Genomic DNA, 12,580 nt, shown 5'->3' with positions numbered 1-12,580 from the left:
GTCTCCTCAAGTCCCGACTGTGCAGGAATGGAAACACAAAGTGGGAGACCTGCTCAAGTTAGAGCTTTACCACTTCCTTAAAACAGGAAAGCTCGCCACCCACGAGATGATGACATTAACATGGGAGGGTAAAAAACTGTGACCGCTTTTCATACAACCCTGACACAACATCCAGAAACAGAGAAAAGAAGGATAGGAAAAAACCCCTATGTAATCTCCCTCCATTCACCTCCCTTCACCTCTCCCCTCTCCCACCCCCTTTTTTTTTTTTTTTTTTTTTTTTCTTCTCTCACTCCTCTACTCATATCCATCTCTCTAATATGACTTTTCTCACCTACTAAGAGTCCTGCTGTGACTTTCCCTTTCCTACTAAGAGTTCTGCTCTTGTTACTCTGCATGAGCAAAGACGTCAGACCTCGGGATATCCTCAGCCGCATGACACAAGCGAGCTGAAAACAAATTTGTTTAAACCTGTCTAAATATCTGATGTCAAATTCCTAAGTTTATGTTTTAGTTGATTACATTATTTATAGAATACCTTGAGCTGTTGAGCTCATCGAAACAAGCTCAATATCACGACGCTGTTCCCAAAGTCAAGAAGTCAAGAGACAAAGAGAACTTTCGGACAACTTTTTCTACAGCACTTTCTCTCTGATCATAATGTGCAAAACTCTTACTGTTGGAATTGTTGAGGAAAGGTCTGTTACTTTGTATGTGTACAAGATCTCTGCTTAATGATTTTCCAAACAATGTGCATTGACTAATGTTGATTGTTTCTCTTGTCAATCTTAATAAAGCTTGTTTTAAAACTAAAAAAAAAATTTAGGGAACGCCATTCAAATGGGACTTATAAAAATGTGTGGGTTTTCAAAAGTCTAATAATTGATAGCTATTACTCATGTCAATTTGTAAAATTAGCCAACGCTATCTTTTAAACAATTAAGAGTACATACTACACATTGTAAAGGAAGATATAAACTGCAAGCCCAGTGTGTTTTCCTGAAATATGATTATGAAAAGATAACATTTTGAAGAGACTTTCAAGAAAGCCTGATAAGATTAGAATTATATCCTTAAATTAAAAAAAACATTAAGAAGACCAAAACATGGTTAAAAAATTAATATAAATACAAGTTAGTTTGACCAGACTTTCTGATAACCATATTTAAGTTGATTGTACTTTTATCAATCCTCTAAAAATCTTCACATGTTCATGTCTATCACTTTATATACAGTTTATTGATATCTGAAACTCCAGTCCAATATCAAAAGCAGACATTAATCATAAATGCGTTCAAAAACTTTTTTCCAAGTTATTATTCCATAAATTAGTTTTACTGGCTAAATTCGATACCTTTAAGATAACATACATTACAAAAAAGAAAATATAGATCCAGGTTTCTATTAATACATTAAGAAGACAGAAAAATTGACTGAAAAATTAACATTAATACAATGTCGTTTGACCAGACTTTCTGATAGTCATATTTAAGTTGATTGTACTTTTATCAAGCCTCTAAAACTCTTCCTATTTTCATGTATATTAATTCATACGTAGTTCATTGATATCTGAAACTCCAGACAGACATCAAAAGCAGAGATTAATCATCAATACATTCAAAACATTTCCCCAAATTATCATTATTACATAAATTAGTTTTTCTAACTAAATTCTGTACCTTTGAGATAACCAACATCACAAAAAGAAAACTAAGGCATAGGTTTCCGTGGGGATATAGCTCAGTGGTAGAGCATTCAACTGCAGATCAAGAGGGCCCTGGTTCAAATCCGGGTGTCCCCTTTGTTTATACCTTAAAATTTAGGGAACGCCATTCAAATGGGACTTATAAAAATGTGTGGGTTTTCAAAAGTCTAATAATTGATAGCTATTACTCGTGTCAATTTGTAAAATTAGTCAACGCTATCTTTTAAACAATTAAGAGTACATACTACACATTGTAAAGGAAGATATAAACTGCAAGCCCAGTGTGTTTTCCTGAAATATGATTATGAAAAGATAACATTTTGAAGAGACTTTCAAGAAAGCCTGATAAGATTAGAATAATATCCTTAAATTAAAAAAACATTAAGAAGACCAAAACATGGTTAAAAAATTAATATTAATACAAGTTAGTTTGACCAGACTTTCTGATAACCATATTTAAGTTGATTGTACTTTTATCAAACCTCTAAAAATCTTCACATGTTCATGTCTATCACTTTATATACAGTTTATTGATATCTGAAACTCCAGTCCAATATCAAAAGCAGACATTAATCATAAATGCATTCAAAAACTTTTTTCCAAGTTATTATTCCATAAATTAGTTTTACTGGCTAAATTTGATACCTTTAAGATAACATACATTACAAAAAAAGAAAATATAGATCCAGGTTTCTATTAATACATTAAGAAGACAGAAAAATTGACTGAAAAATTAACATTAATACAATGTCGTTTGACCAGACTTTCTGATAGTCATATTTAAGTTGATTGTACTTTTATCAAGCCTCTAAAACTCTTCCTATTTTCATGTATATTAATTCATACGTAGTTCATTGATATCTGAAACTCCAGACAGACATCAAAAGCAGAGATTAATCATCAATACATTCAAAACATTTCCCCAAATTATCATTATTACATAAATTAGTTTTTCTAACTAAATTCTGTACCTTTGAGATAACCAACATCACAAAAAGAAAACTAAGGCATAGGTTTCCCTGGGGATATAGCTCAGTGGTAGAGCATTCAACTGCAGATCAAGAGGGCCCTGGTTCAAATCCGGGTGTCCCCTTTGTTTATACCTTAAAATTTAGGGAACGCCATTCAAATGGGACTTATAAAAATGTGTGGGTTTTCAAAAGTCTAATAATTGATAGCTATTACTCGTGTCAATTTGTAAAATTAGTCAACGCTATCTTTTAAACAATTAAGAGTACATACTACACATTGTAAAGGAAGATATAAACTGCAAGCCCAGTGTGTTTTCCTGAAATATGATTATGAAAAGATAACATTTTGAAGAGACTTTCAAGAAAGCCTGATAAGATTAGAATAATATCCTTAAATTAAAAAAACATTAAGAAGACCAAAACATGGTTAAAAAATTAATATGAATACAAGTTAGTTTGACCAGACTTTCTGATAACCATATTTAAGTTGATTGTACTTTTATCAAACCTCTAAAAATCTTCACATGTTCATGTCTATCACTTTATATACAGTTTATTGATATCTGAAACTCCAGTCCAATATCAAAAGCAGACATTAATCATAAATGCATTCAAAAACTTTTTTCCAAGTTATTATTCCATAAATTAGTTTTACTGGCTAAATTTGACACCTTTAAGATAACATACATTACAAAAAAAGAAAATATAGATCCAGGTTTCTATTAATACATTAAGAAGACAGAAAAATTGACTGAAAAATTAACATTAATACAATGTCGTTTGACCAGACTTTCTGATAGTCATATTTAAGTTGATTGTACTTTTATCAAGCCTCTAAAACTCTTCCTATTTTCATGTATATTAATTCATACGTAGTTCATTGATATCTGAAACTCCAGACAGACATCAAAAGCAGAGATTAATCATCAATACATTCAAAACATTTCCCCAAATTATCATTATTACATAAATTAGTTTTTCTAACTAAATTCTGTACCTTTGAGATAACCAACATCACAAAAAGAAAACTAAGGCATAGGTTTCCCTGGGGATATAGCTCAGTGGTAGAGCATTCAACTGCAGATTAAGAGGGCCCTGGTTCAAATCCGGGTGTCCCCTTTGTTTATACCTTAAAATTTAGGGAACGCCATTCAAATGGGACTTATAAAAATGTGTGGGTTTTCAAAAGTCTAATAATTGATAGCTATTACTCGTGTCAATTTGTAAAATTAGTCAACGCTATCTTTTAAACAATTAAGAGTACATACTACACATTGTAAAGGAAGATATAAACTGCAAGCCCAGTGTGTTTTCCTGAAATATGATTATGAAAAGATAACATTTTGAAGAGACTTTCAAGAAAGCCTGATAAGATTAGAATAATATCCTTAAATTAAAAAAACATTAAGAAGACCAAAACATGGTTAAAAAATTAATATGAATACAAGTTAGTTTGACCAGACTTTCTGATAACCATATTTAAGTTGATTGTACTTTTATCAAACCTCTAAAAATCTTCACATGTTCATGTCTATCACTTTATATACAGTTTATTGATATCTGAAACTCCAGTCCAATATCAAAAGCAGACATTAATCATAAATGCATTCAAAAACTTTTTTCCAAGTTATTATTCCATAAATTAGTTTTACTGGCTAAATTTGACACCTTTAAGATAACATACATTACAAAAAAAGAAAATATAGATCCAGGTTTCTATTAATACATTAAGAAGACAGAAAAATTGACTGAAAAATTAACATTAATACAATGTCGTTTGACCAGACTTTCTGATAGTCATATTTAAGTTGATTGTACTTTTATCAAGCCTCTAAAACTCTTCCTATTTTCATGTATATTAATTCATACGTAGTTCATTGATATCTGAAACTCCAGACAGACATCAAAAGCAGAGATTAATCATCAATACATTCAAAACATTTCCCCAAATTATCATTATTACATAAATTAGTTTTTCTAACTAAATTCTGTACCTTTGAGATAACCAACATCACAAAAAGAAAACTAAGGCATAGGTTTCCGTGGGGATAACATTAAACATTAAACATTAACATTAAAGGACCAGTCAACACAGTAGATTTGCATAATCAACAAATGCAAGATAACAAGACAATGCAATAGCACTTTTCTGACAATTTTAAAAGTTATGTCTTTTTCCACTCCCCCTGTACCATGTGACAGCCATCAGCCAATCACAAATGCATACACGTACCATGTGACAGCCATCAGCCATTCACAAATGCATACACACTTATTCTTGCACATGCTCAGTAGGAGCTGGTGAATCAAAAAAGTTTAAATATAAAAAGACTGTGCACATTTAGTTAATGGAAGTAAATTGGAAAGTTGTTTAAAATGGCGTGCTCTATCTGAATAATGAAAGTTTAATTTTGATTGAGTGTCCCTGTAATACAATGTCATTTGACCAGACATTCTGATAGTCATATTTAAGTTGATTGTACTTTTATCAAGCCTCTAAAACTCTTCCTATTTTCATGTATATTAATTCATACATAGTTCATTGATATCTGAAACTCCAGTCAGACATCAAAAGCAGAGATTAATCATCAATACATGCAAAATATTTCCCCAAATTATCATTATTACATAAATTAGTTTTTCTAACTAAATTCTGTACCTTTGAGATAACCAACATCACAAAAAGAAAACTATGGCATATGTTTCCGTGGGGATATTGCTCAGTGGTAGAGCATTCGACTGCAGATCGAGAGGTCCCTGGTTCAAATCCGGGTGTCCCCTTTGTTTATACCTTAAAATTTAGGGAACGCCATTCAAATGGGACTTATAAAAATGTGTGGGTTTTCAAAAGTCTAATAATTGATAGCTATTACTCATGTGAATTTGTAAAATTAGCCAAAGCTATCTTTTAAACAATTAAGAGTACATACTACACATTGTAAAGGAAGATATAAACTGCAAGCCCAGTGTGTTTTCCTGAAAAATGATTATGAAAAGATAACATTTTGAAGAGACTTTCAAGAAAGCCTGATAAGATTAGAATAATATCCTTAAATTAAAAAAACATTAAGAAGACCAAAACATGGTTAAAAAATTAATATTAATACAAGTTAGTTTGACCAGACTTTCTGATAACCATATTTAAGTTGATTGTACTTTTATCAAACCTCTAAAAATCTTCACATGTTCATGTCTATCACTTTATATACAGTTTATTGATATCTGAAACTCCAGTCCAATATCAAAAGCAGACATTAATCATAAATGCATTCAAAAACTTTTTTCCAAGTTATTATTCCATAAATTAGTTTTACTGGCTAAATTCGACACCTTTAAGATAACATACATTACAAAAAAGAAAATATAGATCCAGGTTTCTATTAATACATTAAGAAGACAGAAAAATTGACTGAAAAATTAACATTAATACAATGTCGTTTGACCAGACTTTCTGATAGTCATATTTAAGTTGATTGTACTTTTATCAGGCCTCTAAAACTCTTCCTATTTTCATGTATATTAATTCATACGTAGTTCATTGATATCTGAAACTCCAGTCAGACATCAAAAGCAGAGATTAATCATCAATACATTCAAAACATTTCCCCAAATTATCATTATTACATAAATTAGTTTTTCTAACTAAATTCTGTACTTTTGATATAACCAACATCACAAAAAGAAAACTACGTCATAGGTTTCCGTAGGGATATAGCTCAGTGGTAGAGCATTCGACTGCAGATCGAGAGGTCCCTGGTTCAAATCCGGGTGTCCCCTTTGTTTATACCTTAAAATTTAGGGAACGCCATTCAAATGGGACTTATAAAAATGTGTGGGTTTTCAAAAGTCTAATAATTGATAGCTATTACTCATGTCAATTTGTAAAATTAGCCAATGCTATCCTTTAAACAATTAAGAGTACATACTACACATTGTAAAGGAAGATATAAACTGCAAACCCAGTGTGTTTTCCTGAAATCTGATTATGAAAAGATAACATTTTGAAGAGACTTTCAAGAAAGCCTGATAAGATTAGAATAATATCCTTAAATTAAAAAAAACATTAAGAAGACCAAAACATGGTTAAAACATTAATATTAATACAAGTTAGTTTGACCAGACTTTCTGATAACCATATTTAAGTTGATTGTACTTTTATCAAACCTCTAAAAATCTTCACATGTTTATGTCTATCACTTTATAAACAGTTTATTGATATCTGAAACTCCAGTCCAATATCAAAAGCAGACATTAATCATAAATGCATTCAAAAACTTTTTTCCAAGTTATTATTCCATAAATTATTTTTACTGGCTAAATTTGATACCTTTACGATAACATACATTACAAAAAAGAAAATATAGATCCAGGTTTCTATTAATACATTAAGAAGACAGAAAAATTGACTGAAAAATTAACATTAATACAATGTCGTTTGACCAGACTTTCTGATAGTCATATTTAAGTTGATTGTACTTTTATCAGGCCTCTAAAACTCTTCCTATTTTCATGTATATTAATTCATACGTAGTTCATTGATATCTGAAACTCCAGTCAGACATCAAAAGCAGAGATTAATCATCAATACATGCAAAATATTTCCCCAAATTATCATTATTACATAAATTAGTTTTTCTAACTAAATTCTGTACCTTTGAGATAACCAACATCACAAAAAGAAAACTATGGCATATGTTTCCGTGGGGATATTGCTCAGTGGTAGAGCATTCGACTGCAGATCGAGAGGTCCCTGGTTCAAATCCGGGTGTCCCCTTTGTTTATACCTTAAAATTTAGGGAACGCCATTCAAATGGGACTTATAAAAATGTGTGGGTTTTCAAAAGTCTAATAATTGATAGCTATTACTCATGTGAATTTGTAAAATTAGCCAAAGCTATCTTTTAAACAATTAAGAGTACATACTACACATTGTAAAGGAAGATATAAACTGCAAGCCCAGTGTGTTTTCCTGAAAAATGATTATGAAAAGATAACATTTTGAAGAGACTTTCAAGAAAGCCTGATAAGATTAGAATAATATCCTTAAATTAAAAAAACATTAAGAAGACCAAAACATGGTTAAAAAATTAATATTAATACAAGTTAGTTTGACCAGACTTTCTGATAACCATATTTAAGTTGATTGTACTTTTATCAAACCTCTAAAAATCTTCACATGTTCATGTCTATCACTTTATATACAGTTTATTGATATCTGAAACTCCAGTCCAATATCAAAAGCAGACATTAATCATAAATGCATTCAAAAACTTTTTTCCAAGTTATTATTCCATAAATTAGTTTTACTGGCTAAATTCGACACCTTTAAGATAACATACATTACAAAAAAGAAAATATAGATCCAGGTTTCTATTAATACATTAAGAAGACAGAAAAATTGACTGAAAAATTAACATTAATACAATGTCGTTTGACCAGACTTTCTGATAGTCATATTTAAGTTGATTGTACTTTTATCAGGCCTCTAAAACTCTTCCTATTTTCATGTATATTAATTCATACGTAGTTCATTGATATCTGAAACTCCAGTCAGACATCAAAAGCAGAGATTAATCATCAATACATTCAAAACATTTCCCTAAATTATCATTATTACATAAATTAGTTTTTCTAACTAAATTCTGTACCTTTGAGATAACCAACATCACAAAAAGAAAACTACAGCATAGGTTTCCCTGGGGATATAGCTCAGTGGTAGAGCATTCGACTGCAGATCGAGAGGTCCCTGGTTCAAATCCGGGTGTCCCCTTTGTTTATACCTTAAAATTTAGGGAACGCCATTCAAATGGGACTTATAAAAATGTGTGGGTTTTCAAAAGTCTAATAATTGATAGCTATTACTCATGTCAATTTGTAAAATTAGCCAATGCTATCCTTTAAACAATTAAGAGTACATACTACACATTGTAAAGGAAGATATAAACTGCAAACCCAGTGTGTTTTCCTGAAATCTGATTATTAAAAGATAACATTTTGAAGAGACTTTCAAGAAAGCCTGATAAGATTAGAATAATATCCTTAAATTAAAAAAACATTAAGAAGACCAAAACATGGTTAAAAAATTAATATGAATACATGTTAGTTTGACCAGACTTTCTGATAACCATATTTAAGTTGATTGTACTTTTATCAAACCTCTAAAAATCTTCACATGTTCATGTCTATCACTTTATATACAGTTTATTGATATCTGAAACTCCAGTCCAATATCAAAAGCAGACATTAATCATATATGCATTCAAAAACTTTTTTCCAAGTTATTATTCCATAAATTAGTTTTACTGGCTAAATTCGATACCTTTAAGATAACATACATTACAAAAAAGAAAATATAGATCCAGGTTTCTATTAATACATTAAGAAGACAGAAAAATTGACTGAAAAATTAACATTAATACAATGTCGTTTGACCAGACTTTCTGATAGTCATATTTAAGTTGATTGTACTTTTATCAAGCCTCTAAAACTCTTCCTATTTTCATGTATATTAATTCATAAGTAGTTCATTGATATCTGAAACTCCAGTCAGACATCAAAAGCAGAGATTAATCATCAATACATTCAAAACATTTCCCCAAATTATCATTATTACATAAATTAGTTTTTCTAACTAAATTCTGTACCTTTGAGATAACCAACATCACAAAAACAAAACTATGGCATAGGTTTCCGTGGGGATATAGCTCAGTGGTAGAGCATTCGACTGCAGATCGAGAGGTCCCTGGTTCAAATCCGGGTGTCCCCTTTGTTTATACCTTAAAATTTAGGGAACGCCATTCAAATGGGACTTATAAAAATGTGTGGGTTTTAAAAAGTCTAATAATTGATAGCTATTACTCATGTCAATTTGTAAATTAGCCAACGCTATCTTTTAAACAATTAAGAGTACATACTACACATTGTAAAGGAAGATATAAACTGCAAGCCCAGTGTGTTTTCCTGAAAAATGATTATGAAAAGATAACATTTTGAAGAGACTTTCAAGAAAGCCTGATAAGATTACAATAATATCCTTAAATTAAAAAAACATTAAGAAGACCAAAACATGGTTAAAAAATTAATATTAATACAAGTTAGTTTGACCAGACTTTCTGATAACCATATTTAAGTTGATTGTACTTTTATCAAACCTCTAAAAATCTTCACATGTTCATGTTTATCACTTTATATACAGTTTATTGATATCTGAAACCCCAGTCCAATATCAAAAGCAGACATTAATCATAAATGCATTCAAAAACTTTTTTCCAAGTTATTATTCCATAAATTAGTTTTACTGGCTAAATTCGATACCTTTAAGATAACATACATTACAAAAAAGAAAATATAGATCCAGGTTTCTATTAATACATTAAGAAGACAGAAAAATTGACTGAAAAATTAACATTAAAGGACCAGTCAACACAGTAGATTTGCATAATCAACAAATGCAAGATAACAAGACAATGCAATAGCACAGTCTGAACTTCAAATGAGTAGTAGATTTTTTTTCTGACAATTTTAAAAGTTATGTCTTTTTCCACTCCCCCTGTACCATGTGACAGCCATCAGCCAATCACAAATGCATACACGTACCATGTGACAGCCATCAGCCATTCACAAATGCATACACACTTATTCTTGCACATGCTCAGTAGGAGCTGGTGAATCAAAAAAGTTTAAATATAAAAAGACTGTGCACATTTAGTTAATGGAAGTAAATTGGAAAGTTGTTTAAAATGGCGTGCTCTATCTGAATAATGAAAGTTTAATTTTGATTGAGTGTCCCTGTAATACAATGTCATTTGACCAGACTTTCTGATAGTCATATTTAAGTTGATTGTACTTTTATCAAGCCTCTAAAACTCTTCCTATTTTCATGTATATTAATTCATACGTAGTTCATTGATATCTGAAACTCCAGTCAGACATCAAAAGCAGAGATTAATCATCAATACATGCAAAACATTTCCCCAAATTATCATTATTACATAAATTAGTTTTTCTAACTAAATTCTGTACCTTTGAGATAACCAACATCACAAAAAGAAAACTATGGCATAGGATTCCGTGGGGATATAGCTCAGTGGTAGAGCATTCGACTGCAGATCGAGAGGTCCCTGGTTCAAATCCGGGTGTCCCCTTTGTTTATACCTTAAAATTTAGGGAACGCCATTCAAATGGGACTTATAAAAATGTGTGGGTTTTCAAAAGTCTAATAATTGATAGCTATTACTCATGTCAATTTGTAAAATTAGCCAACGCTATCTTTTAAACAATTAAGAGTACATACTACACATTGTAAAGGAAGATTTAAACTGCAAGCCCAGTGTGTTTTCCTGAAATATGATTATGAAAAGATAACATTTTGAAGAGACTTTCAAGAAAGCCTGATAAGATTAGAATAATATCCTTAAATTAAAAAAACATTAAGAAGACCAAAACATGGTTAAAAAATTAATATGAATACAAGTTAGTTTGACCAGACTTTCTGATAACCATATTTAAGTTGATTGTACTTTTATCAAACCTCTAAAAATCTTCACATGTTCATGTCTATCACTTTATATACAGTTTATTGATATCTGAAACTCCAGTCCAATATCAAAAGCAGACATTAATCATAAATGCATTCAAAAACTTTTTTCCAAGTTATTATTCCATAAATTAGTTTTACTGGCTAAATTCGATACCTTTAAGATAACATACATTACAAAAAAGAAAATATAGATCCAGGTTTCTATTAATACATTAAGAAGACAAAAAAATTGACTGAAAAATTAACATTAATACAATGTCGTTTGACCAGACTTTCTGATAGTCATATTTAAGTTGATTGTACTTTTATCAAGCCTCTAAAACTCTTCCTATTTTCATGTATATTAATTCATACGTAGTTCATTGATATCTGAAACTCCAGTCAGACATCAAAAGCAGAGATTAATCATCAATACATTCAAAACATTTCCCCAAATTATCATTATTACATAAATTAGTTTTTCTAACTAAATTCTGTACCTTTGAGATAACCAACATCACAAAAAGAAAACTACGGCATAGGTTTCCGTGGGGATATAGCTCAGTGGTAGAGCATTCGACTGCAGATCGAGAGGTCCCTGGTTCAAATCCGGGTGTCCCCTTTGTTTATACCTTAAAATTTAGGGAACGCCATTCAAATGGGACTTATAAAAATGTGTGGGTTTTCAAAAGTCTAATAATTGATAGCTATTACTCATGTCAATTTGTAAAATTAGCCAACGCTATCTTTTAAACAATTAAGAGTACATACTACACATTGTAAAGGAAGATATAAACTGCAAGCCCAGTGTGTTTTCCTGAAATATGATTATGAAAAGATAACATTTTGAAGAGACTTTCAAGAAAGCCTGATAAGATTAGAATAATATCCTTAAATTAAAAAAACATTAAGAAGACCAAAACATGGTTAAAAAATTAATATTAATACAAGTTAGTTTGACCAGACTTTCTGATAACCATATTTAAGTTGATTGTACTTTTATCAAACCTCTAAAAATCTTCACATGTTCATGTCTATCACTTTATATACAGTTTATTGATATCTGAAACTCCAGTCCAATATCAAAAGCAGACATTAATCATAAATGCATTCAAAAACTTTTTTCCAAGTTATTATTCCATAAATTAGTTTTACTGGCTAAATTCGATACCTTTAAGATAACATACATTACAAAAAGAAAATATAGATCCAGGTTTCTATTACTACATTAAGAAGACAGAAAAATTGACTGAAAAATTAACATTAATACAATGTCGTTTGACCAGACTTTCTGATAGTCATATTTAAGTTGATTGTACTTTTATCAAGCCTCTAAAACTCTTCCTATTTTCATGTATATTAATTCATACGTAGTTCATTGATATC

At 30.4% G+C, this 12,580-nt stretch overlaps 7 non-coding genes across 7 annotated transcripts; all 7 read left to right on the top strand.

Annotated features, from left to right (window-relative positions):
- Positions 1-5,385: 5,385 nt before the first annotated feature.
- Positions 5,386-5,457, top strand: TRNAC-GCA (transfer RNA cysteine (anticodon GCA)). Its single transcript has one exon. It is a non-coding gene; the product is annotated as a tRNA-Cys (tRNA).
- Positions 5,458-6,381: 924 nt separating this feature from the next.
- TRNAC-GCA (transfer RNA cysteine (anticodon GCA)) lies at positions 6,382-6,453 on the top strand. The gene has a single exon. It is a non-coding gene; the product is annotated as a tRNA-Cys (tRNA).
- A 925-nt stretch (positions 6,454-7,378) lies between these two features.
- TRNAC-GCA (transfer RNA cysteine (anticodon GCA)) lies at positions 7,379-7,450 on the top strand. The gene has a single exon. It is a non-coding gene; the product is annotated as a tRNA-Cys (tRNA).
- Positions 7,451-8,374: 924 nt separating this feature from the next.
- Positions 8,375-8,446, top strand: TRNAC-GCA (transfer RNA cysteine (anticodon GCA)). Its single transcript has one exon. It is a non-coding gene; the product is annotated as a tRNA-Cys (tRNA).
- A 924-nt stretch (positions 8,447-9,370) lies between these two features.
- Positions 9,371-9,442, top strand: TRNAC-GCA (transfer RNA cysteine (anticodon GCA)). Its single transcript has one exon. It is a non-coding gene; the product is annotated as a tRNA-Cys (tRNA).
- A 1,306-nt stretch (positions 9,443-10,748) lies between these two features.
- Positions 10,749-10,820, top strand: TRNAC-GCA (transfer RNA cysteine (anticodon GCA)). The gene has a single exon. It is a non-coding gene; the product is annotated as a tRNA-Cys (tRNA).
- A 924-nt stretch (positions 10,821-11,744) lies between these two features.
- Positions 11,745-11,816, top strand: TRNAC-GCA (transfer RNA cysteine (anticodon GCA)). The gene has a single exon. It is a non-coding gene; the product is annotated as a tRNA-Cys (tRNA).
- Positions 11,817-12,580: the final 764 nt, after the last annotated feature.

This window comes from Bombina bombina, chromosome 7, assembly GCF_027579735.1.
Source record: "Bombina bombina isolate aBomBom1 chromosome 7, aBomBom1.pri, whole genome shotgun sequence".
Lineage (NCBI taxonomy): Eukaryota > Metazoa > Chordata > Amphibia > Anura > Bombinatoridae > Bombina > Bombina bombina.
Note: the sequence above shows the minus strand (reverse complement) of the source record. Positions and strands in the feature narration are given on the sequence as shown.